This window comes from Chrysemys picta, chromosome 8 (assembly GCF_011386835.1).
Source record: "Chrysemys picta bellii isolate R12L10 chromosome 8, ASM1138683v2, whole genome shotgun sequence".
In the NCBI taxonomy this organism is placed as follows: Eukaryota; Metazoa; Chordata; order Testudines; family Emydidae; genus Chrysemys; species Chrysemys picta.
Window position 1 is genome coordinate 735,189 of NC_088798.1, and position 26,598 is coordinate 761,786.

The 26,598-nt window shown below is 44.3% G+C and overlaps 1 protein-coding gene across 20 annotated transcripts in view; it reads left to right on the forward strand.

The window, feature by feature from the left end:
- Nucleotides 1-26,598, forward strand: part of PTPRF (protein tyrosine phosphatase receptor type F) — a 560,345-nt gene that overhangs the window by 19,656 nt on the left and 514,091 nt on the right. The gene's annotated exons all lie outside the window — the stretch shown is intronic.

Consider the following 26,598-nt stretch of genomic DNA (forward strand, 5'->3'; position numbering starts at 1 on the left):
CACCCTCCTAGTGAAAAAGTTTTTCCTAATATCCAACCTAAACCTCCCACACTGCAACTTGAGACCATTACTCCTTGTTCTGTCATCAGGTATCACTGAGAACAGTCTAGATCCATCCTCTTTGGAACCCCCCTTCCGGTAGTTGAAAGCAACTATCAAATCCCCCTCATTCTTCTCTTCTGCAGACTAAACAATCCCAGTTCCCTCAGCCTCTCCTCATAAGTCATGTGCTCCAGCCCGCTAATCATTTTTGTTGCCCTCCGCTGGACTCTTTCCAATTTTTCCACATCCTTCTTGTAGTGCAGGGCCCAAAACTGGACACAGTACTCCAGATGAGGCCTCACCAATACCAAATAGAGGGGAATGATCACATCCCTCGATCTTCTGGCAATGCCCCTACTTAAACAGCCCAGAATGCCGTTAGCCTTCTTGGCAACAAGAACACACTGTCTTGCTAGTCTTGCTTCATTTGGTAGGAGGGCTTCCTCCTCCCCCCCTCCCCCACCAAATTTTGCTTTTATTGTGAAGTCTCATGTTGTGAATACTAGAACTTCACGGTGCATATTTTGCACTGACTACTTATGCAAAAACTGATTCCATGCCACAGATATCAATGGAAGAAGACCGTAGGAATATTAGACAACAATATTAGAAAACATCCTCATCTTCTAAAACAGCCTTGCACAACTTTATTCACCCACTTGCCAGGATAAGTAAATTGTTTGTTATGGCAGACAAATAAATTATTATTTTTAGTTATAATTTTCACCACGATAAAGGTTGGGCAAATAGACTTTATTTAGTCTGGTAAACTGATATGAAAATTTTTGCAGGGCTGCCCTGAAATATGTAGAAAAAGCCGTGGGTAATCTTATTCTCGAATCTCTTGGGGTAATACAGCTGTAGGCTACACAACAAGCACAGTGATGAACTAAGTGAAATTCTAGCATGCCAAAATGTTCTGATTTAAATAACTTCTCAGAAAGATATTTGTCTAACAAACTGAACGACTGCTGTGAAAATACGTAATTCTGTTGCCAAATTTCTTGCTGCACAGCCATTTTTATTGCCAGCAAGTATTTGTTTTAAGTCTCTTTAGCCCACTTACTATTGGTTTGACCAATATTTCAATAGAAAAGTTGCTGTTATATTCTGCTAACCCAGTGTTTTGTAGCAGTCCTTGCAGTCAGCTGCAAGTTGGCCATTTTTAGCACTCAGCCTGCAGCTCAATTGCAATATCAGCTTTAAGAAGGTAAAAATCCATATAAGATCCATATTTCACATTACCTTATTTTAGTTTGATACCACCTGTTACCGTGCCAAAGAAACCTATCTAAACATTGACAGCATTACTGAGCAAATCGTGGCCATATATGTGATAGTAAGACGAAATGTTTCGGAACCTTCAATTGAGAATTCATATTTCAAGTCTATTGTTGGTGGGAAAACCATACAATAATCTTTGTTACTGATTCATCAGCATCAGTTGGCTGCTAGTTGGCAGCCGGTATCAAGCGGAGTGCCCCAGGGGTCGGTCCTGGGGCCGGTTTTGTTCAACATCTTTATTAATGATCTGGATGATGGGATGGATTGCACCCTCAGCAAGTTTGCAGATGACACATCTGGGGGGGGCGGGGGGGGAGAGGTAGATACGCTGGAGGGTAGGGATAGGGTCCAGAGTGACCTAGACAAATTGGAGGATTGGGCCAAAAGAAATCGGATGAGGTTCAACAAAGACAGGTGCAGAGTCCTGCACTTAGGACGGAAGAATCCCATGCACTGCTACAGGCTGGGGACCGACTGGCTAAGCAGCAGTTCTGCAGAAAAGGACCTGGGAAGCTGGATAGGAGTCAGCAGTGTGCCCTCATTGCCAAGAAGGCTAAGGGCATATTGTGCTGCATTTGTAGGAGCATTGCCAGCATATCGAGGGACGTGATCATTCCCCTCTATTCAGCACTGGTGAGGCCGCATCTGGAGTATTGCATCCAGTTTGGGGCCCCCAGTATAGAAATTGGAGAGAGTCCGGCGAAGGGCAACGAAAATGATCAGGGGACTGGGGCACATGACTTATGAGGAGAGTCTGAGGGAACTGGGCTTGTTTAGTCTGCAGAAGAGAAGAGTGAGGGGGGGGATTTGATAGCTGCTTTCAACTACCTGAAAGGGGGTTCCAAAGAGGATGGAGCTAGGCAGTTCTCAGTGGTGGCAGATGACAGAACAAGGAGCAATGGTCTCAAGTTGCAGTGGGGGAGGTCTAGGTTGGATATTAGGAAACATTATTTCACTAGGGAGGTGGTGGAATCTCCTTCCTTAGAGGTTTTTAAGGTCAGGCTTGACAAAGCCCTGGCTGGGATGATTTAGTTGGGGATTGGTCCTGCTTTGAGCAGGGGGTGGGACTAGATGACCTCCTGAGGTCCCTTCCAACCCTAATCTTCTATGATCACAACACAGAACTGTTGTATCTTTCAAACCCATGCGTTCCATACCTCTCTTTATCACTGGAAGCACTATACTATCCACTATACTATGCCAAACCTTTTTGTCCCAAAGTCTCTCTTTGAATCCATTATTTGTCATATAGTGCTAAATATCAAAGAGAACAACTCTCAGCTACTTAAACCCTAGACACAACACAGTATATTTGCAGGATATATTGTACTGTCTTATCCCCTACTCTGAACTACTTCAGTAACTCACTATATTGTAAAAACAACGAGGAGTCCTTGTGACACCTTAGAGACTAACACATTTATTTGGGCACAAGGTAAGTGTGAAGTCAGTCTAACGAGATAAATCAATTAACAGCAGGATACCAAGGGAGGAAAAATAACTTTTGAAGTGGTAATGAGAGTGGCCCACTACAGACAGTTGACAAGAAGGTGTCAGAAACAGTAGGGAGAAATTAGTATTGGGGAAATTAGGTTTAGATTTTGTAATGACCCAACCACTCCCAGTCTTTATTCAGGGCTAATCTGATGGTATCCAGTTTGCAAATTAATTCTAGTTCACTCCTCGTTGTTTTTGCTGATACAGACTAACACGGCTACCACTCTGAAAGCTGTCACTATATTGTGCCTAGGTAAAGATGCTGCACGCTATTTATGCTGCAAATCTAACCATGTTTAAGCATAGCTGTGAAGTATTGTTACGGCTAAACCCTTCTATAACATTTTTGCTTACCGATGTGGACAGAAAATAGTCATTTTATAACCAAATTACAGAACCACGTTTTAGCTTATGTTTGTCGAAAACTGTGCTAGGCTTTCACCCCTAAAATTTCATGCCATTGCGATTACTAGTGAAAATGCTAATGTAGACGAGCTGCTGGTGTTCTGACTCCTGTATACTCTAACCTAGAGGGGCGAGGTGGTTAAAAAGTTGATGGTCAAAGCCCCTTGTCAACACTGGGACTCCCATCGTTGCTATTACCTGTGGAGTTGCACTGGTGGTAGTATATTACTGGTAAGTTTTAGGGGAAGAAAGGCTAATGTAGAAAAGGACAATAGAGGTTATAGAGTAACAGCCGTGTTAGTCTGTATCCGCAAAAAGAACAGGAGTACTTGTGGCACCTTAGAGACTAACAAATTTATTAGAGCATAAGCTTTTGTGGACTACAGAAGTGGGCTGTAGTCCACGAAAGCTTATGCTCTAATAAATTTGTTAGTCTCTAAGGTGCCACAAGTACTCCTGTTCTTCTTTTTTTAATAGAGGTTATAATATGCTTCTGTAATATGGTGATAAAATTTTTCTGTCTATGCCAGCAAGAAAAAAAAGCATGTTTATAATATGGTTTGATGGTGTGAATTTTGTGTGGCATAGGCAAGGTTCTACTCTGAATTTTCTGATTTTAGTTGACCCAAGCCCTGCTTAGCACATCGATTGGCACACACAAAATGAAATAAAAGCTGGCTAACTGCTAGGTCTCAAAATGGAATGGTAAACAGGGAAACCTCATTCTGTGGGAGCATTTCTAGTGGGGTCCTGCAGGGATTGGTTCTTGCCGTAAGCTGTTAAACGTTTTTATTAACCTGGAGGAAAACATAAAATCATCATAGAGTTTGCAGATGACACATTTGGGCAGTGGTAAATAATGAATAGGACATGTCGCTGATACAGAGCGATCTGGATTGCTTGATAAAGTGGGTGCAAGCAAACGTATTTTAATATGGCTAAATGTAAATGTATACATCTAGGAGCAAAGAACATAGGCCAGACTTACAGGCTGGAGGACTATATCCTGGGAAACAGTGACTGGAAAAGATTTGGGGTGATAGTGGATAATCAGCTGATCATGAGCTCCCAGTGTGATGCTTTGATGAAAAGACTTAATGGGATCCTTCGATGCATAAACAGGACTCTCAAGTAGGAATGAGAGAGGTTATTTTACCTCTGTATCTGGCACTATGACCTATGAGGGAAGATTGAAAAAACTGGGTTTGTTTGGCCTGGAGAAGAGAAGACTGAGAGGGAACAGTTTTAAAGTATATAAAATGTTGTTACAAGGAGGAGGGAGAAAAATTGTTCTTCTTAACTCCTGAGGATAGGACATGAAGCAATGGGCTTAAATTGCAGCAAGGGCAGTTTAGATTGGACGTTAGAAAAAAATTCGTAACTATCGGGGTGGTTAAACATTGGAGTAGATTGCCTAGGGAGGTTATGGAATCTCCATCATTGGTGATTTTAAGAGCGGATTAGACAAACATCTGTCAGGGATGGTCTAGAACAGGGGCAGGCAAACTTTTTGGCCTGAGGGCCACATCGGGTTTCGGAAATTGTATGGAGGGCCGGTTAGGGGGGGCTGTGCCTCCCCACACAGCCAGGCACGGCACGTCCGCAGCCCCTATCCGACCCCTCTTGCTTCTTACCTCAGATATCCCCCCCCCCCCCCCCCAGGACTCCTGCCCCATCCTACCCACTCTGTTCCCTGTCCCCTGACGGCCCGCCCGGGATCCCTACCCCATCCACCCCTCCGTGTCCCCTGACTGCCCCAGGACCCTCTGCCCCTGACTGCCCCCCGTCACCCCATCCAACCTCTCCTCTCATTCCTGACTGTCTCCCCGGGACCTCTGCCCCATCCAACCACCCCTTCTCCCTGACCACCCCTGGAACCCCTGCCCCTGACTGCCCCCCGCTACCGCATCCAACCCCTCCTCTCCTTCCTGATTACCCCGCCCGGGACCCCTGCCCTCATTCAACTCCCCTGTTCCCCGTCCTGACCCCTAAACACCACCTCAAACTCCCCTGCCCTCTATCCAACCCCCCTTGCTCCCTGCCCCCTTACCGAGCTGCCTGGAGGGGCCCGGGGGCTGTAGTTTGCCCATCTCTGGTCTAGAAGATAACACTGCTCTACAGCCAAAATGCTTCTGAAATAAATGTAGTCAAACTTTACTAATTCTGGGTCACTGAGAACGAAAATGATGCTTAAAATTGTTGATTGGCTCTAGTTTTCAAGATATGCTATTGGGTCTGTATATACGACCCTTGACTTGGGAATGGCGGAGGGTAAGTAAGTTATAAAGGGAAGGGATCTCAATTTAAACCAGAAATGACTAAAATACATCTTTGACTGGATCTATGAATAAATCTATGACTGGGTTTGGACAGTACTTGCTTTTTAGGCAAAACAATGAATGATGCAATCTGAAGCTGGTATTGGGTCATACATGATATGAATTGCATCATGTTATTCCTAGAAGTCATGGATGATGCAATCATAACGAAGCTTACATCACTCTGTTGAACAAATTGCCCTATATCAGCTCTAGAAATCATACAGTGTCGTGCTCTCTTATTTGTCAGTGTTTGATTTTGCAAAGGGACACATTTCTGTTTAGCCAAAGTGAGCAGAGATGCCTCGTACTTGTGTGAACAGTGCAGATAACTTCCGCTATGTTTGTGGTGAAGTGACTTTTGCATCACAAAAGCGCAGTATAACCACTATGGTTAAGAAAGCCTATCACCTTTATTTTGGCTGCAAAATTGCAGATCAGGACAAGAAGTGGGCCCCACACATGTGCTGCAACACTTGTGCAACAAATTTTCGCCAGTGGTTGAAAAGGAAATCTATGCCTTTTGCAGTGCCAATGATTTGGAGAGAGCCAACAGATCATACCAGCAATTGTTACTTCTGCATGGTGCCTCCAGGTGGGAAAGGTGTGTCAAAGAAGAAAAAGTGGACTGTGCATTATCCAAACATTCCATCAGCTATACGCCCAGTACCCCATGGAGAAGGATTGCCGGTTCCTGATGCACCAGAATCATTCTCACTTGAGTCAGACGAGGAAGAGGATGAAACTTCTGGTCCTGAACCATCAATGTCACAGGACCCACATTTTCTCCCATCCTCCTCCTCTGAACCACACCTCATAACACAAGGTGAACTGAATGACCTTGTCAGGGATTTGGAACTACCCAAGAGTAAGGCAGAGCTGTTGGGCTCCAGACTACAGCAGTGGAATCTCCTGGCAGGTGATGTTAGGGTTTCCATGTTCCGTGACCGTCAAAAGGATCTTGTCCCATTCTTCTTCATGGAAGGTGATCTTGTAGCCTGCAACAACATCAATGGTGTGATGGCAGCCTCAACATCGTTCATGATCCAGATGAGTGGAGACTGTTCATTGATTCATCGAAGACGAGTCTTAAAGCTGTTTTACTGCATAATGGCAACGTTTTGCCATCAATTCCAGTTGGTCATGCAGTCCATATGAAGGAAACTATGACAACACGAAACAACTTTTGAGGTGCATAAACTATGACCAACATCAGTGGCAGCTTTGTGGTGATTTGAAGGTTGTTGCTCTCTTGCTTGGTCTGCAGACTGGATACACAAAGTACTGCTGTTTTCTCTGCGAATGGGATAGTCTTGCAAGAGATTCCCACTACCTCAAGAAAGATTGGCCACTCCGACAGTCATTGGAGCCTGGGAGGAAAAGTGTTCAGCATCCACCACTTGTTGAATCAAGGAAGATTTTGTTACCACCCTTCCACATCAAGCTGGGTCTGATGAAGAACTTTGTCAAGGCCATTGACAAAACACAAGCAGTTTTCAAGTATCTCTGTGGAAAATTTCCAAGGTTAAGTGAAGCTAAGATAAAGGAAGGTGTCTTTGTTGGTCCTCAGATTCGTGAACTTCTTTGAGATGATGCATTTGACCATGCACTGCGTGGCAAGGAAAAGACGGCATGGAAAGCCTTCCAGTTAGTGGCAATAAATTTTCTCGAAAACAACAAGGCAGACAACTACAGGTTGTTGGTGGAAAACCTCCTCAAGGCATACAAAAGCCTTGGTTGCAACATGTCACTAAAGATACATTTTTTGCACTCTCATCTAGATTTTTTTCCACCGAACTGCGGAGCAGTGAGCGACAAGCACGGCGAGTGATTTCACCAGGACATTGCAACAATGGAGAAACGCTATCAGGGCAAATGGAGCCCATCAATGCTTGCAGACTATTGCTGGACAGTGACAAGAGACGCTCCATTGAATGAATACAAGAGACAAGCCAAGAAGCGCCGAGTAGACACTGAATAGGACTAAACTATGTACATAATAACTTTTTGCCTTTTGTTTCATAATAAATTTTATTTATATAACCCTTTTGCTGATTTTTGAAGTGTTACATAAACAGGACAGGTGAAATATTATCATGTAAAGCAACCATAAACACATGAAAAGACCTAGGTTTACAATTTATGATTAAAACTCTATCTACACAATATACATAGACATAAAACGTAAAAACTTAAATATCTTAGAAACAGTAGCCAATCAGTTGTTTTAATTGTCATATTTGAATTCAGCACATCAAAATACATAAATAGCACATTTTATCTCTGAAGCAGATGACTTCTTAAAAATTGTAGACCAGTGTAATACTTAATCCCGCCATGAATGCAGGAGACTGGACTAGATGACCTCTTGAGGTCCCTTCCAGTCCTATGATTCTATAAAGAGGAGAGTGATAAATTGTTCTCCTGATGCACTGAGGACAGGACAAGAAGTAATTGGCTTAAATTGCAGCAAGGGAGAGTTAGATTAGACATTAGGAAAAACTTCCAAGCTGTAAGAGTTGTTAAGCACTGGAACAAACCTAGGGAAGTTGTGGAATCTCCATCACTGGAGGTTTTTAAGAACAGATTAGACAAACACCTGTCAGGGGTGGTCTGAGTCCTGCCTCAGTGCAAGGAGCTGAACTAAATGACTTATCGAGGTGCCTTCCAATTCTACGTTTATAGGATTGTTTGATCAGCACTATTGCAATGTTTTTAATAAAGTTTACTGCAAAACAAACATTTTTTGGCTGGCTTTAATTTCAGAAAGTGTTGCAGTTTTTCTTTAGTTTGTGTTCTCAACTAAACCACTCTACACACCTCGGTATAATCTTGTTAATTAAAATAAACTGGTTTTGCATGATTGCTAAAGCATTTCTGAATAGGTATTAGCGGACCAACAGATTTTGGTGATTCATTGCTTGAAATACAAGCTTTTAAAATGGACAAGTTCGCAGTTATGATTGAAGCATTTGTGCAGAATGTGTATCCTTGTGTTTTTCGAAATGTTGATTTGCTGAGAGGAGCACAGTTATATATTGCCGTGCACTGGTTTGGAGACAAGGCTATATTAGGATACAGAAAGGGGAATAAAATTAGTTTGATTTGTTGAAATAAGTAACACTTTTTTTGTTAATTTGTGTTATGGTGCATGAGATACTGTTGTGTTGGTTGGGTTTAAACAAGTGAATAAACTACTGTTCTAATTTTTAGGGTGGCTCAGGGTCATTTCACTTGTCAAAATATGTAATTGCCACATGTAAGACACCCCATAATGTTTGGTCATTTGTCACATACCTTTTAGATTCTGTTATACTTTGGTTTAAGTTAGATAATCCTTTTGAGAAAGCCTATGAGCAATTAACTGGAAATGAATGAATTCACAGAAGGTATAGATCATAAAGACACCTGTCATCATGAAGGTAACTACAGGAAACCAACCCAACCTTGTAGCAGTAGGTTCATGTTTCAGAGCAATTCTTGTGACCGTGACTGCACAGAAGAGCTAGGTGTGGTACTGAGGAGTTGCATGAAGTCCTATGTGGATACTTGCCCTCTTTAGTTAATGATGGAAATTTTTTCTTTTTTAGGGCTGAGAGTTCCCAGCTACCACATTTTTTTTTTTTTTTAGATCCTTATTTGAAAGTGTTTTTAACAAGGGACTTGACAGACTGAGATATAAAGAAACCTTTTGAAGTTGAAAGTGGGTCTGCATGAAAATGAACTGCTTGTCTGTAAAAAGAGTCAAGTGTGAAAGAACAGGATAGTGTCACTAAATGAAGTTGATAGTCTGAATAACACACGATAGCAAGGCAGAGAGGAGAATTTGTAAAGGTCAGAAGTGGTCACATGATCTCAAACTAGGCAGTGGAAAGACTTGAAAGGAATTGAGTGGAAATGCTTCAGTTTACATTTTTCACTTGGAAGTGATCTTTTTTGGTTATAAAGAGAGAACTTTAGAAATTCACTGAAAGAAGCAGGGAATCTGATTCCTCTGGGATCTTGTCCTTTTTCATTCAACTTTTGCGAAGTTTCACATCTTTGAAAGATCAAAGAAAAAAACAGTTCATGCACTTTTCCATTAGAAATAACAATCTATGCTACATACTGTATTCATTTAAATCGCCTCTGCAATTTTTTGTCCTAAGTACAGGATTTCTTGTTACTGCAGGTTTTTTCAGTAATACTTTCATGATCAACATAATTTACAGATTTTCTAACTGAAATATGTTTAGATTGTGAAATGTCTTCTGAGTACCAAATACTGTTTAAAAAGGCAACTAAAATCTAGATACTGTGGTACATGGATGGTCACCTTTTGTTCTGTCCCATCAAGAGCAACTGAGATTGCGGAGTTGTGATCACTGTCCTCAGGTTGTCTGGATTGGGTCTGGGACGTGGCCTTCTTGGTTTCAAAGTGTCATTTGAGGATGAATAGCTAGCTAAAATTGAATGCAAGTAAGATGTACTGTAGGTGGGCAGAGAGAAACCTTTTGAAGAACTGGTCAAAATCATAATCTTGTCATCATTCGAGGGCATTTGTTTTCTGATAATCAAGCTGACCACATTGTCTTCTGAACTTGTGTCCTTGTTCACACAAACAGCTTTAGTAAAGAGAAATGCCTTATACTATCTTTAGCTGGTCAAAAGACTCTGCCCTCCTTGTTGATTGCAGTTATGACCATAGTGATCCAAGTGTTTACAACCTTCAGACTTGACTTCTGCAGTGCTCTATTCCTATTGCCAGGGCCAGATTTAGGGGCAGGCGGGGTGCTGAGATTGGGGGCCACCAGGCTCCAGGTGCTGTTTTTGTTGTTAGCAACAAAAGGGAAAATAGAATGTTTGAAGTAACATGTTTCAGATATTCTGTATTTGCTTATATATGACATGAATAAATACAGATTTACAGAGCTTGCTTGCAAATGTATTGTTTTATATGACAGGGATAAATCATACATACAAATCGTGCATCAAAGTTGTGAAATGGGCTACAAATGCCAAAAAAATAAGGTATTCAAAAGTTTAACAAATGGGGTAGAGGCACCAAAGGCTGTCCTCGACTGGGGCTCCATTTGTTCTAGGGCTGGCCCTGCCTAGTGCTGAAAGTGAATGTGAATGCTGTGAAGAAACACCTAAAAGACACTTTAGGCACATTCCCATAACACCAACATTGTAGAAAATATTTATTAACAACCTTTGGGCTGAGATAAAGAATTTATGTCCCAAAAGGCAAACATTTGGAAAAGGTCGGATAGAGAAAAAATCAGAGCTACAATGGAAGTCTTGCTCTGTGTGTGTGTGTGTGTGTGTGTGTGTGTGTGTGTGTGTGTGTGTAGGGTTGTGATGTTGTTTGCTATGGCAGGGGAGTCAGGAAATCTGCAACTCGGATTCTTATGGGTTTTAAAGGGCTAATTGTCTGTACATTTTTGAGATACTTTTATATACGAAATACTGCGTAAGGTCCTAAACCATTAACAAAATGTGTATAAACATAAAATTTGTATAAGTATATTTGCATTTGAAACAAAAGACCTTGACTTCATGGCACAGTCTTTCTCATGACATTACAAACCCCGTGGCAGTTCTCTGCCTTTATTTGTTAAGCACCAGCAAATGCTACTGTGCAAGATGTGAAGGAGGATGTGTTCCTAGACCAAGCAGTTTCTACTGTAGATACTATAGACATATTTGAGACATACACATGCTGGAAGATGGAAAGGACAATGTTTATTAGGTGTCCAGCTCTTGTAGAAGAACCGCCTAACACTCAGGTGTTGGCAGGAAACATAACTTTGTTTACTCTTAACATGCGTTAGAATACTATAGCTGTCCCTGTATTTTGTTAGTGATATAAGATCCAACAGTCTTTTCACCTTGTGTGTTTTCAAATATGTTTTGGTTAACCTTTAAGTTACAATACTACTAATCAGCCTTGCAAAACTCGGTTCACCCACTAGTCTGCAATGAATAACTTCTTGATTTTTGTTTTTGTTTTTTGGACAGAGCAGTATCTTTTAGATTTTTCATCATGACTTCAGTAAGGTCGGGTGAATAGATTTTTGCACTGGGGCTGGTAAATTTTCATGATTTTGCAGGGCTGTGTTGATATTTTTATTCTTTATGGGCATTTCTATGACCTACTTTACAACAGTCATATGGTATTTGGAATCTTACAGACTAGTTTTTGTTTTTCAGAGGGCTTTGCAGTTTGTCTTTAAAGTGTAGGTAAATCAGTTTTTCTAATTAACTAGCTAGAGAACATTTTAGCAGCTTCCTCTATTTAGTCAAGTTTATGCAGTATAGTTTGATTTAACTGAAATTAAGTGGCAATTATTCCAATAATCTATTGTTCGTGGAGAAAAATGACCCTTTATGGAGAGGGACAGATATTACACATAAAACGTTAGGAAAATGGTGGATTTTGAAACCCCAATATGGAAATTAATAACACTGGTGAGTATAATGTGGTTGTAGAAAAGGAGATTTTTAGTTAGATTTTGATCCAGGTGCTTTAGGATTATGGATTTTAAGGTTGGTGTATAGATTGGTTAACTGGACAGTGGACATTCAATTTTGGGACGAAGAAAATCTTGAGGGTAATGCAAATAGAAATATAGTTTCAGTGGTGCAAAGTAAGTTTTATCTCTAGGATGCGTATGTGTGTGTTAAATGACATTGATCAGCATAGTCAAGAAGGCCTCTCAAAATTTAAACTTCGATTACCTGGATTTCTTCCATTTAATAAAAAGGAAGGGCCAAATCATAACTTCTTTTAATCATTAAGGGAAATTATTTGGTGAGAAAAGCCATAAGCAGGAAAAATGTACTCTTTAAAACTTGTGGAGTTAGTCACTTCTTCAGAAACCATGCTGCAGTTCTTTGGCTGCCCTGTCCTTATTCCACAAAGGGTAGTAGGTGCTGAAAGTGAGATAATGATCTAAACCAGAGGTTCTCAAACTGGGGGGTGTGCCTCCCCGGGGTGTGTGTGGGGGATGTATTGGGGGTGGGGTGCGAGGGCATGAGACGTTTTAGGAACTTACTGCACACATTTTACTCACAGCAATGAATAGCTAGCAAAGCTGATTCCTCCAGACATATCACGTCCTCAGATGGCGCTGTGCATTTTGACAGATTTCTGTTAAGCTTGCAGAGCATTATACAAAGTCGTTGTTATCTGTACTTTAATCCTTTTGCTACGATACGGTGTGCACGTTTAATTGTAAGCATACCACCATCGCAGTTTTGCTTTTGCTCTTACTACCGTGGATCCTTGGCTCAGTTTGAATCAATGCCTTATTGTTTTTAACATTTAGTAAGAGTTGCATGTTTATTTTTTGTATGGGTTTATATACTTGTGTTGTGTGGGAGGGGCCTAAACTACAACAGACACAAAGAAAGGAGGTGCAATCAAATACGTTTGAGAACCACTGATTCTAAGCAGCATTCATGTTTTGGCAGGAATTCAGCTGGGTTTCTAGGGGAGCAGGTTACAAAATGACTGTTCCTGGCTCTAGGCAGACATATTCCTTTTCCAAATCCATGGAGTTGCAACTGCGCAGTGTTTTCTCTAAGGCAGCAGTTCTCAACAGGATGTCCGTGGCCCCCTGGGGGTTGGTGAGCTCTTTCAAGGGTGCCGTGGGGTCCTGTCGCTGAAGCCCTGATCCCCGGTGCCCCGTGTTGGGCTGAAGCTGGAGCCGCTGGGCTGAAGCCCAGATCCCTGGGGAGGCACTGGGCTGGAGCCCGGAGCCCCGATCCCTGGCACCTCCCGTGGGGCTGGAGCCCCGATTCCTGGCGCCCCCCCGCGGGGCTGAAGCTGGGAGGCGCTGGGCTGAAACCCCGATCCTGGGGAGGCACTGGGCTGGAGCCCTGATCTCTGGTGACCCCCTTTGGGCTGAAGCTGGGAGGCGCTGGGCTGAAGCCCTGATCCCTGGAGAGGCGCGGGGCTGACGCCCCGATTCTCGGTACCCCCCATGGAGGCACGGGGGCTGAATCCTGGAGCCCTGAGCCCTGGTGCTCCCTGTGGGGCAGAAGCCCTGAGCCCATTGGCAGAGTTGGGGACATGGAGGGCATTTCCCCCCTCCCCCCCACCAAATGCAGCGCAAGCGCAGGCAGTCTCGGGGGCAGCTCCACACCTCCCCCCTCATCTCCTTTCTGGCTGGTGCCATGGAGCAGGCAGCCGCGGCATTCCCTCCTCTCCTGCTGGTGCCCCAGATTGAAGCTGCTCCGCAGCTCCCAGCCTCGTTATCTCCCAAGGCAGCCAGTAAGAGCCTGCCGGGTGGGGAGACCCGGCTCTGTGGCTGCCAGACCCCTCCGTGAACAGGGACCCCAGGGGAGTCTTCCCAGCACACAGCCCCTAATACCCCCCCCCCCCCGCCCCCTGAGCTACCTCCCTGCCCACACACAGCCCCAACTACCTCCATGCCTGCACCCTGAGCTACCCCTTGCCCGCACACAGCCCCTCATTCCCTCTCCCTGCACCCTGAGCTACCTCCTTGCCCACACACAGCCCCTAGTTACCCCCTTCCTGCCTCTGCCCCCCTCAAATAGAAGTCAAACTATGCCTATGCCCAAGGCCCCTGCCCCGAGGGCCCCCTCCCTCCCCACTGGGCCTCGGAGTTTTCATAGCATGTCTACAAGATTCGCTGCAGCCCCTTAATAACTAGTTATAAAGATTACCCCTAAAAGAGAATTCTTGCCTGATCATGTAATTCATTTCTGTACAAAACATCATTTGACTAAGCACATTCACAGCATGATGCAAACTGTGGATAGCTTCTTCAGATGCCTGCAAACTGTGCATTGCAGCCACGGGTATAAGCAATATCTTTCTTTGCTATCATTATGCTTTTTAAACTGTTCAAAAAGGTTGCATTTATTTACAGTTGCTCTCTGGGTAATTTTTGGATGTTATCAGTGTGGAATAGTTTGCAAAGAACCAAGTGGTAGCTCAGTCAAATAGTAATTTGTGACTAATTTTTGAAGTAACAAAAATACCTTTATTTCATTTAATACATTTTCATGCTAAATCAAAATAACTCAGTTTAAAAAAAAATTTCTTCTGATCTACTGTAGACCACAACTTCATCAAGGTACGCAGAGGCATAGTCAGTGTGGGGCTTTTGTAGGCGGTCCATTAGCCACTGGAAGCTCGCTGAGGTGCCACAAAGGCCGAAGGGTATCAGAGTGAATTGGTAGAGCCTGCATGGGGTGGCGAAGGCTATTTTTTCTTTTGACCCCGGGTCCAGTGAGATCGGCCAGTAACCCTTGGTGAGATCAAGGGTTGTTATGTACTGGGCCTCTCCGAGTTGATAGAGCAGATCATCAATCCAGGGCATCGGGTATGCATCAAATTTGGATATTGCAGAAGCGAAGGGTCCCGTCCAGCTTTGGGACCAGCACCATAGGGCAGCATCATTAGCTCTGCGACCTCTCGATAACCCCTAGGTCCCCCATTGCCTGGACCCCGTTCTCTAATACCTCCTGCATTTGTTGTGGGAGGGGTCGTGTCGCCTTGCAGATTATTGCTCCGGGGTTTGTCAGGATGGTGTGCTGGACCGGGGTGGCTTGCCCTGGTAAGGCTGTGAAGGTCTTGGGAAAGGCCTCCAACAGGCTTCTGGTCTGCCTCCGCTACTTCTCAGTGAGGGTGTCTCTGAGCAGGGGCTGTTCGGAATCCCTGGCCATGAAGACCTGGGGACCCAGGTGTGACGGGTTGGGTCACAGAAACCCCCCTTGGGACTGCCGTCTGATGTGCTGGGACTACCTCTGAGCCCGTTTTCTCTGCCAGCTTGGGATTTCAATATCTTGCCTTGTTTGAGCCAGACATGCTTGCCTGCGGCAAACACAGATCCAGGTCTGAACCACTTCCCCCACAAGCTGCAGGCTTAACAGAAAACAGCTTAAGAAGTGCTCCTGTCCCCAGCACCCAGATACCCAGCTCCCAATGGGATCCAAACCCCAAATAAATCTGTTTTACTCTGTATAAAGCTTATACAGGGTAAACTCATAATTTGTTTGCACTCTATAACACTGCTAGAGAGATATGCACAGCTGTTTGCTCCTCCAGGAATTAATTACTTGCTCTGGGTTAATAAGTAAAAAGTGATTTTATTAAATATAAAAAGTAGGATTTAAGTGGTTCCAAGTAATAACAGACAGAACAAAGTAAATCACCAAAATAAAACAAAAACATGCAAGTCTAAGCCTACTACAGTAAGAAACTAAATGTAGGTAAATCTCACGCGCAGAGATGTTGCAATAAGCTTCTTTTACAGACTAGCCTTCCTCCTAGTCTGGGTCCAGCAATCACTCACACCCCTGTAGTTACTGTCCTTGGTTCCAGTTTCTTTTAAGCATCTCTTTGGGGTGGAGGGGCTATCTTCTGAGGCAGCTGAAGACAAAATGGAGGGGTTTCCAGGGGCTTATATAGTCTCTCTCTTTTTGGTGGAAACCCCTCTGCCCCCCTGTGTAGAATCACAGCTACAAGATGGAGTTTTGGAGTCACATGGGCAAGTCACATGTCCATGCATGACTCAGTTCTTTACAGGCCAACGCCATTGCCCACATGTTAACCCGAATGTTCCCAGGAAAGCTCAGATGTGGTTTGGCGTCTGTCAAGGTCCATTGTTAGCCAAGTACTCCCAATTACTTGAATAACCATCACACTATGTTGATCAACTCTGCCTTAGGTGCTTTCTACAGCAAACACTTTAAATACAAGCATAGAGCCAACTCTCAACTTCAGATATAAAAATGATACATGCATACAAATAGGATGAATAGATTCTGTAGATCATATGCAGAGATATGTTACATGACATATCTAGCATAAAGCATATTCCAGTTATGTCATTTACACTCATAAGCATATTTCTATAAAGCCTTATGGAGTGCAATGTCACACCAGGTCTGGCTAGAGGGTGTATATGGTGATCGGCACCCCTTCCCGCTCATTCCATGGTTTCAGGAGGTTCACGTGGTATAATTGCCGGTTCCTCTGTTGGTCGGATTCCTGGATCTCATTGATCAGCGGTTCTCAACAGGGGGTTCGCGAGCCCTTTCAAGCCCCAAGCTGAAGCCCCGATCCCTGGTGCCCCCTGCGAGGCTGAAGCAGGGAGGTGCAGGGCTGAAGCCCTGATCCCCGGGGAGGCACGGAGCTGAAGCCCTGATCCCTGGTGCCTTCTCTTCTCTCTCTCTCTCCCCCCGGCCACCCACTCCCCTGGCTGGGCCCTGGAGTTTTTATAGCCTGTCCAGGAGGGCCTCAGAGAGAGAGAGGTTGAGAACCCCGTCATAGCTGATCACCTTGTATGGCCCCTGCCGTTGGGCTAGGAGTTTTGACTCCTTTGAGGAGAGTAAGAGGAGGACCTGATCATTGGGTTTGACGGTCCGTGTGGGCTCCCTGATCGTATGTTCTCGCCTGTGCTCTCTGGGCAGTTTGCAAGTTCTCCCTTGCCAGGTCTCTGGCATGAGCTAGATCCTCTTGTAACTGTAGCACATATAGCAGGAGGCCCTGGGCTTGTGATGGGGTTTGTTCCCAGGTTTCCTGCATTAGGTTGAGCAGCCTGCGGGGCTGGTGATTGTACAGCAGGTTGAACGGCGAGAACTTCGTGGAGGATTGCGGCACCTCCCTGCTGGCAAGCAGCAACAGCGGGATGAATTGGTCCTACTCGCGGAAGTCCTTCAGTGGAAAGTTGCAGAGTATTTCCTTGAGTGTATGGTTAAACCGCTCGACCAGTCCCCGATGTCTGCATCTTCTGGATTCCCAGGAGACTGCAGACCTTGCAGAGTAGCTGGGATGTAAAATTTGTCCCCGTTCGGTAAGGATCTCTTGGGGAGGCCCACCTGGGCGAAGCCCTTCAAGAGCTCCTCTGCAATGGTTTGAGCGGTGGCATTCCTTAGTAGGGTGGCCTCAGGGAAGATGAGTGGTGTTATCCATAACCACCAGGATGTAGCAGAACGTGGTGATGCTCTTGGTGAGGGGCCCCACCAGGTCCAGTGTGACCCTGTCAAAGGGGGTCCCTACCAGTGGCAGGTGGACCCGGGGAGCCTTCTGCATACCTGGAGGGGAGGTGCAGTAATCCTTGACATCTTGATGCACCCCCAGCCAGAAGAACTGGGCTCAGACCCGAGCAGAGTCTTTTCCTGTCCCAAATGGCTGGCCACAGTGACATCATGGGCCAATTTCAACATGGCTTGTTGGTGACACCGGGGCACGATCAGTTGGGATTGGAGTTCTTGGGTTTGGGAGTCTTGGTCGACCCGATAGGGGCGCTTCCTGGTTAGTTCAAATCACGGCCGCTGAGTTGGTTGCTGAGGTCTTGTGGCTTCCCCACTGACATATGCCAGCTGTTCATAGGACCAGCTGGGGTGGGATCCTCCCTCTGGTCCCAACTGAAATTGGTCGCTTTGTCTAGGGTTGCTTCCTCTGCTGGTGACATGGGTGGAGCATCTCCCTCTGGGGCACCATGGTTGGGTTGGTGGGTTGCCATCTCTGCCTGGGGGCTTTGGAGGCTTGTTTCCTGCAGGATTCCAGTGAACCCTGGCCAGTCCCACCCAAGAATGATGGGGTAGGGCAACTTCAGAGCTAGCCCCACCATCATTACTATGATCACTCTGTCCACTGTTATCAGGACCCGGGTGCTGAGGTAAGACTTCACATTGCTGTGGATATATAGGAGTTGGATCTTGCCTGGCATGGGGTCAGTTGCTAGGGTGAGCCGCCGGTACACTAGGGTCTATCCACAGCATCTACCAGGGTGTGGGACCTATTTCCCACCTGGTTCCACCAGGACAGTCACCTTGATGAAAGGGCATTGGCGGGCACGGGACTCCCCCGTGCAAACCTAGCCAGAGGTGCAGTCCAGGGCTGTGCATTGTCACTTGAAGTGGCTGCAGGCAAAGCAGGGTCCGACTTCTGATGGGACAGGCTAGGTTTGGGATTCCATGGGCAATGTGGTGGGCTCCGATTTGCAGCCCTTCCTCCCCTGCTGTGGCCGATGGGGGCTTCCTGGGATGTTGGGACAGTCTGCAGCAGGTGGCTGCTGATGCAGCCAGGTTGAGCACTGACTTTAAGGCTGGGGGTCTTGTAGCCGGAGCCCCTGGCATGACTAGGGTCTCTGCGGCCTGAAAGTCTTCCGTCAAAAAACCCAGGCCTTCCCATGGGGCAGGTGTATGTGGACAAACTGCTCGATGACTATCTGCTTGGTTGCGAAGTTCTGCTCAGGCTGGAGTCACCGCCAACCGCTATCCTTAAGTTCCTGTGTCATGACCTGGGATCAGGCCCCCGGTGGGTATGTCTTCCCCCAGAGCTGCTGTCAGAAGGCCTCAGGGGTGATGTCCAGCATTAAGTATGGGCTGTCAGGCGTGGCGCCGGCCAGGCGGCTCTGTGCATTGCTCAATCCGCAGGAGACACCCCTGCAGCTCTCATTGGCCGTGGTTCCCGGTCAGTGGGAGCTGTGGGGGCAGCGCTTGGAGCAGGGGCAGCATGTGGAACCCCCTGGCTGCCCCTACGTGTAGAAGGCAGGGGGGACGACATGCCGCTGCTTCCGGGAGCCGCGCAGAAAGCCCCGACCGCGTTTCCCGGCTCAAGCGTCAGAGCAGGGCAAGCCCCTGACCCCACTCCCCAGCGGAAGCTCGAGGGCCAGATTAAAAGTTCTGACAGGCCATAGTTTGCCCACCCCTGCTCTAAAGCATGCCATTTAACTTCTTTTTCTCTCTAATTTGCCAGTAAAAGTTCTTTTGTTTAAGGCAACTTGAATAGAATCTCAAAACTGGGGCAGTCACTGAAGGGCACCTCAGAGAAACTGTCTTTAAATCTCCTGAGACAAAAGGTGGGTGAGGTAACATCTTTGATTGAACCAGCTTTTGTTGGCAAGAGAGAGAGAAGTTTTTGAGCTTACACAGAGCTCTTCTTCGGGTCCCTGTGTAAGCTCGAACGCTTGTCTCTCTCACTAACAGAAGAAGTTGGTCTAATAAAAGATATTAACTTATCTACCTTGTCTTTCTCATATTCTGGGGCTACAGCAACACTTTGAATCTCCTGTAATGCAGAGCCAGAGGTACGTAGCCGTTTAAGGTCAAAGTACCAGCAGAGCAGTAGTCATGATCTCCCTCCTTGAATTGTCAGAGGAATATAGGGAGAGTCCAGTGACCTTGAAAGGTGTCAGATGTGGTCACCTACACATCAGTCTTCATAGCATCCCTGCCAGGCAGGCAGTATCCTTGGTCCACAAATGAAAAGATTGAGGCACCGAGGTTTCATGGCTTGCTGTTTCCTGGATCGTGCTTGAACTAATGTACCACATCAGTCTCTCAGTGAAAACACTTTTTATTTTGCCAGTCTTACCCACAGACATGAAGTTCAATAATCTGCATTTAGAACCTTGTTTACACTTGTTTTCAATGGAAAGTAGACTCCTCCTAGCAGAATTACATTTCTTTTCTTGGTGCCCCTTGTTGCCCCTCCACCCCAAGGCTCTATCATAGATGTTAACAGAAAATCACTTTGTGTCAGAGAAGATTCTATAGCAAATGCTTATCTGGATTTTGGTGTAGCATATGCCAAAATGATACCATTAATATATTATATTTGGTAAATCTTGTTACAATAAGAATACAAAATAAAGAATATGATTCAACAAACCATAGAATCATTGAAGATTAGGGTTGGAAGAGACTTCAGGAAGTCATCTATTCCAACTCCCTGTTCAAAGCAGGACCAACCCCAACTAAATCATCCCAGCCAGGGCTTCGTCAAGCTGGGCCTTAAAAACCTCCAAGGATGGAGATTCCACCACCTCCGTAGGCAACCCATTCCAGTGCTTCACCACCCTCCTAGTGAAATAGTGTTTCCTAATATCCAACCTAGACCTCCCCCACTGCAACTTGAGACCATTGCTCCGCGTTCTGTCATCTGCCACCACTGAGAACAGCCTAGCTCCATCCTCTTTGGAACCTCCCTTCAGATAGTTGAAGGCTGCTATCAAATCCCCCCTCACTCTTCTCTTCTGCAGACTAATTAAGCCCAGTTCCCTCAGCCCTCTAATCATTTTCATTGCCCTCTGCTGGACTCTCTCCCATTTGTCCACATCCGTTCTGTAGTGGGGGCCCAATACTGGATGCAATACTCCAGATGTGGCCTCACCAGTGTCAAATAGAGAGGAATAATCACTTCTCTCGATCTGCTGGCAATACTCCTGCTAATGCAGCCCAATACGCCGTTAGCCTTCTTGGCAATAAAGGCACACTGTTGGCTCATATCCAGCTTCTCTCAGCTGTAATCCCCAGGTCCATATTTATTTAAAAGTTCTGATATTAATATTTATCTTTATGGAGTTCTGAAATTGTACTTTCTAGGCATGCTTGAAACAACATGTTCTCTGAATAATGCATGCTAGTAAAAACGACTATTACTGCAGAGACTCTAGTAAGTTTTACATAGGCTGGCTAGTCAAATGCTCCAGAAAGGGAATGGGAAAAAGAAGCAGGCACACAATAGCTGAAGCAAAGGCTGAAATTCACTTTATTTACTTTTGTTTATGCACTTAGTGTGCTTGGCCCTGTACAAGATAAAAAGGAAAACATAATCCCTGCCCTTTATGAGTTTACAATTTAAATAGGTAAAGACTAGACATAGAAGTGCATTAGGAGACTCAGAGGATGGTGCTAATTTGGAGTGTAATTTTTTTTGTTTTAGCAGTGGTTTGAGACCCCCCTCCCCTTTTTTTTTTCTCTGATGTGGATCAGGGTTTGTGGGCTTCATAGAAGAAAGTGGGTTTTAGGGAAGGTTTTGGATAAAGAGGATGGGCTATTAGTAGAATTGGGAGGAGGCCCCACGATTTACTAATCCTCCTCCAGCCTGCTCATCCCAATGAGGTATGAACTTCAAACCTAGTTTGAACTATCCAAATGCTAAGCGAAACAGATAATTTTTTGTGTTTCTTGCTTTCTTTTATAAAAGCAAGGAAAGAAAATACAAAGTGCTGCTAATGCGATATTCAGATGGAACAGTTAAACTTACAAAAAATCAGGAAATATAAAGTCCTCATAGCAACGTTCACTCAGTCCCATTGCACTTGTGTAGTGTTTTTGTTACTGGTTAAATGTTTGTAGAACAAAATATAACAAGTGGTAGAGAGAGGAAGTTGACAGTAAAGAATCTAAATCAGAAGTTAGGAATTGTAGAAAATTGATAAGGGAAGCAAAGGGATGCAAGGAGAAATGTATGGCCAGCAGAGTTAAGGACAATAAGGAGGAGTTTTTAGAATGTATTAGGAATAAAAAGAATCCTGGCAATGGTATTGGTCCATTATTAGATGGAAATAGTAGAATTATCAATAAGGCAGAAAAGGCAGAGCTGTTCAATAAATATTTGTTTTGTATTTGGGGGGGAAACATGATATAGTCTTGTCTTATATTGGAGACATTTTCCATTCCATTAGTATTTCTGGAGGATGTTAAACAGAAGCTACTAAAGTTAGACATTTTTAAATCCGCAAATTCAGATAACTTGCATCCAAGAGTTTTAAAAGTGTTGCCTAAGGAGCTCTGTGGACTGTTAATGTTGATTTTTTTCAATAAATCTTGCAGCAGTGGGGAAGTTGCAGAAGACTTGTAGAAAGCTAATGTTCTTTTTTTAAAAAGGATAAACGGTAATACCCAGGTAATTATAGGCCTGTCAACCTGACATGGATCCCTGGCAAGATAACGGAATGGCTATTATGGGACTTGATTAATCAAGAATTAAAGGAGGATAATGTAATTAATGGAAATCAATATGGGTTTATGGAAAATAGATCCTATTAAACTAACTTGATATTTTTTTGTGAGAGAGAGTACAAGTTCTGTTGATAAAGGTGGTAGGGTTGATATAATGGACTTCTGTAAGGCATCTGACGTGGTACTGCATAACAGTTTGAATAAGAAACTAGAAAGATATAAAATTAACATGGCACACATTAAATAGATTAAAAACTGGCTAACTAATAGGTGTCAGTATAATTGTGAACAGGGGATTGTTATTAAGTAGGTGTGTTTCCAGTGGGGTATGCAGGTGTCGGTTTTTGTCTGTGTGCTGTTTAACATTTTTATCGATAATGTGGAAGCAGGGCAGGCTCCAGGGTTTCGGCCGCCCCAAGCAGCCCTAAATAAATAAATAAAAGCCGCAATCGCGATCTGCGGCGGCAATTCGGCAGAAGGTCCTTCGCTTCGAGCCGGTGTGAGGGACCGTCTGCCGAATTGCCGCCGAATAGCTGGACGTGCCGCCCCTCTCTGGAGTGGCCGCCCCAAGCACCTGCTTGACAAGCTGGTGCCTGGAGCAGGCCCTGTGTGGAAGAAAACAGAAAATCATCATTGATAAAATTTGCAGATGACAGAAATTGGGAGAGAAATTGTTAAATAAGGAGGAGGACAGCTCACTGATTCAGAGTGATCTGGATTGCTTGGTAAACTGGGTGCAAGCATATATTGTGTGTTTTAATATAGTTAAATGTAAATGGATATATCTAGGAACAAAACATAGGCCATATTTACAGGATGGGGGACTCTATCCTGGGAAGCAGTGACTCTGAAAACGATTTGGGGGTGGTGGTGGATAATCAGTTTCCAGTGAGTTTCCAATGTGATGCTGTGGCCGAAACAGCTAATGCAATCCTTGGATGCATAAACAGGAGAATCTTAAGTAGGAGTAGACAGCAGACATGCCAAATCTGCAGAAGAAAAGCGGAAATTGGGCTTGTTTTTGGCTTAATTGGCTTGTGAGTTGCTTGTTGGCTAGTTTTTTGGCTTGTAGCTTGTTGCCTTTTTCTTTTTTTTTTTTTTTTGATTGGGTCCTGGCAAGCAGAGGCAAGAGGGGAAGAGAGGGGTGCACAGCAGGCCCACCACAGTCTGACTGCACGCCGTGGGGATCTAGTCACCTAGAGTGTTGGGGTTCTTAGGAATTGGCTTGTTTTGGCCTTGTTTTGAAATAGGATTAGTTGGGGTGCTTATTTACCATGTGAAAGTTGGCAACTGTGGTAGAGAGGTTATTTTCCTCTGTATTTGGCATTGGTGCAACTGCTGTTGGAATAGTGTGGCCAGTTCTGGTGCCCACAATTCAAGGAGGATGTTAATAAATTGGAGAGGGTTCAGAGAAGAGCCATAAGAATGATTGATTAAAAGATTAGAAAACCTGCTTTGTAGTGATAGACTGAAGGAGCTCAATCTATTTATCTAACAAAGAGATGGTTAAGGGTTGTTAGAGTACAGCCTATAGGTATGATTGGATGTTTTTCTAAAAGATCTGCTCTAGGAATTATTTTGGAGAAGTTCTCTGCCCTGTTCTATATAGGAGATCAGACTAAATGATCTCAGTGGTCCCTTCTGGTCCTGGAATATGTGAATTTATGAAAATAGTCTCTCTATTTATGTTTGCTGTGTTTCTGGTGTGAAAATGGTTGTGTTTTTGTTTCTGGAAGAAAATAAATATGCTTTTCATTCCTCACTGAGAATTTCATTGCTTTCTGCCAATTTTAGAAATTACACAGTCCATCTCTCTGGCCCCAATTCAGAATTGTTTCCTCTTGTACATTTATTCGTGTCTTGTCCAATCCAGCTTGAAATGCCCTATGTGGTGGGGTTTCCACTATATCCTATGAGAAACTACTCTTTACCATACAGCTCTGATCTTTCAGTGAGACTTCTGTGTGTGGACTCCCGTATCTATGCATAATCAGAGTGTAGGACTGTGGCCTGAGAAGGGGCCACATTGTGAGAATCTTCCAGATACACATCTTAAATATTCCCGCTTCTTAATTTTATCCTTTTACTCCCATGTATAATTCTGAATAATTCCTCCCCCCTCATTTGTGTTTACATCCTTTTAATATTTATGGACTGTTATTGTGTCCCTTGTTGTCTGTTAGCCAAGCTAGATATATTTAGCTATTGCTGCTTCTTCGAGTAGTGTCCCTACGGGTGTTCCACTTCAGGTGCGCATACTCATAGACTTTAAGGTCAGAAGGGACCATTATGATCATCTAGTCTGACCTCCTGCAGAACGCAGGTCACAGAATCTCACCCACCCACTCCTGTAACAAATTCCCAACCTATGCCTGAGTTATTGAAGTCCTCAAATACTGGTTTAAAGACCTCAAGGTGCAGAGAATCCTCCAGCAAGTGACCCGTGCCCCACGCTGCAGAGGAAGGTTGGAGATTTTCAGTAGCAGTGCTCGTTCAGCCTCCACATGTGCTATATGCAAGTTCATGTTCTGCTCAAAATATACAGAGAGCGGTGCAGGCGAACAGCCCTCAGTTTCCTCCCAACTGCCTTCGGTGTGAGATGGAACATCAATCATTCCCTGCTGGGGGGGAGGGATAGCTCAGTGGTTTGAGCATTGGCCTGCTAAACCCATGGTTTCATGCATCCGACGAAGTGGGCATTCACCCACAAAAGCTTATGCTCCAATACATCTGTTAGTCTTAAAGGTGCCACAGAACTCTGTTGCTTTTTACAGATCCAGACTAACACAGCTACCCCTCTGATACTTTAAACCCAGGGTTGTGAGTTCAATCCTTGAGGGGGCCACTTAGGGATCTGGGGCAAAAATCAGTACTTGGTCCTGCTAGTGAAGGCAGGGGGCTGGACTCGATGACCTTTCAAGGTCCCTTCCAGTTCTATGAGATAGGTATATCTCCATATATATTTTTTTTCACTTAGAAGTAGTTAAGTTAAGAAACAGAATAAACTATATTTAACTAATTTAGCTGTAGTATTTAGTTGGGGGTCTGTTCCCCCCCCCCCTTTTTTTTTCTTTCCATGCCTGGGGGATTATTTTGGACTTTGATGCTTTTGGGATCTGCAAGTTTTAAGTATTGTCTTTCCTGCTGGGAAGCTATCCTGATTAGTGACACACACTCCTAGTGTCTTCATTGTTTGGGAGACACCTATATACTGGCTAAGTGGGAGATCTGCTCTCTGAGAGCTTCTTACCTCCCGGGTATACAGAACACCATGGCTGATGACCTCAGCAGGCTCTTCTCCCAGAATTATGAATGGGAGTTGTCCTCAACAGCGTATTTCTAACCTGGGAGCTTCCAGAAGTGGACTTCTTTGCCACCACTAATCAACACAAAGTACAAAAAATTTTCCTCGAGAGGGACTTGATCCTCAGTCACTATGGGATGCCTTCCTTATTTCATGGGTGAAGGGCCTTCTTTATGCATACCCACCAACACCATTGCTCTCAAAAGTACTGGATAAAATCAGTCAGGATAAGGCCAAGGTCATTTTAATTGCATCGACTTGGCAGAGACAGATTTGGTATCCTAACCTGGTTCGGCTTGCTTCTCATCCACCTCTGAGATTTCCAATCAGTCAGTCTGCTGTCTCAGGATTCCGGTCAGGCACTATATGGTAAATATATTCAGAAATGGAAGAAATTTAACAATTGGTTTAACTGGTGGTAAGTTCCTTTTGTTCATTCTTCTCTTTCCACTGTCCTAGACTACCTGTTGGAATTTAAAAGGTCAGGTCTTATTTTGGTAGCTATCACAGCCTTTCATTCGCCTGTGGAAGTTTTTTCGATTATTTTTTTTTTTTTTTTTTTTTTTTTTTTTTTTTTTTTAGATCATCCTGCAAAGTCAAGATTCCTCAGAGGACTGATTAATCTTTTCCCACAGATTAGTGAACCTACCCCAGCATGGGACTTTAACTTCTTCCTTACTTGCCTTATAAAACACCCCTTTGAGCTATTAGCTACATGTTTGTTGCTTCACCTGTCCATGAAAACAGCTTTCTTGGTGGCCATCACTTCTGTGTAGTAGGTCGGAGGACTAGGGCTTTTAATGGCAGATTCCCCATCCCCAACAATGTTTTTCAAGGGAAAAATCTCATTACAACCACATCTTAAGTTTCTACCTAAGATGTCTTATGAATTTCATATTAATCAGACCATTCATCTTTCATTTCCCCCCCTAAAAACACATCAGGCCAAGGGGGAGGTCTTTCATACATGGGCGTTAGCCTTCTGTTAGGACAAAATCAAACCATTTAGAAAATCTCCCAGACTTAGTTTCAATT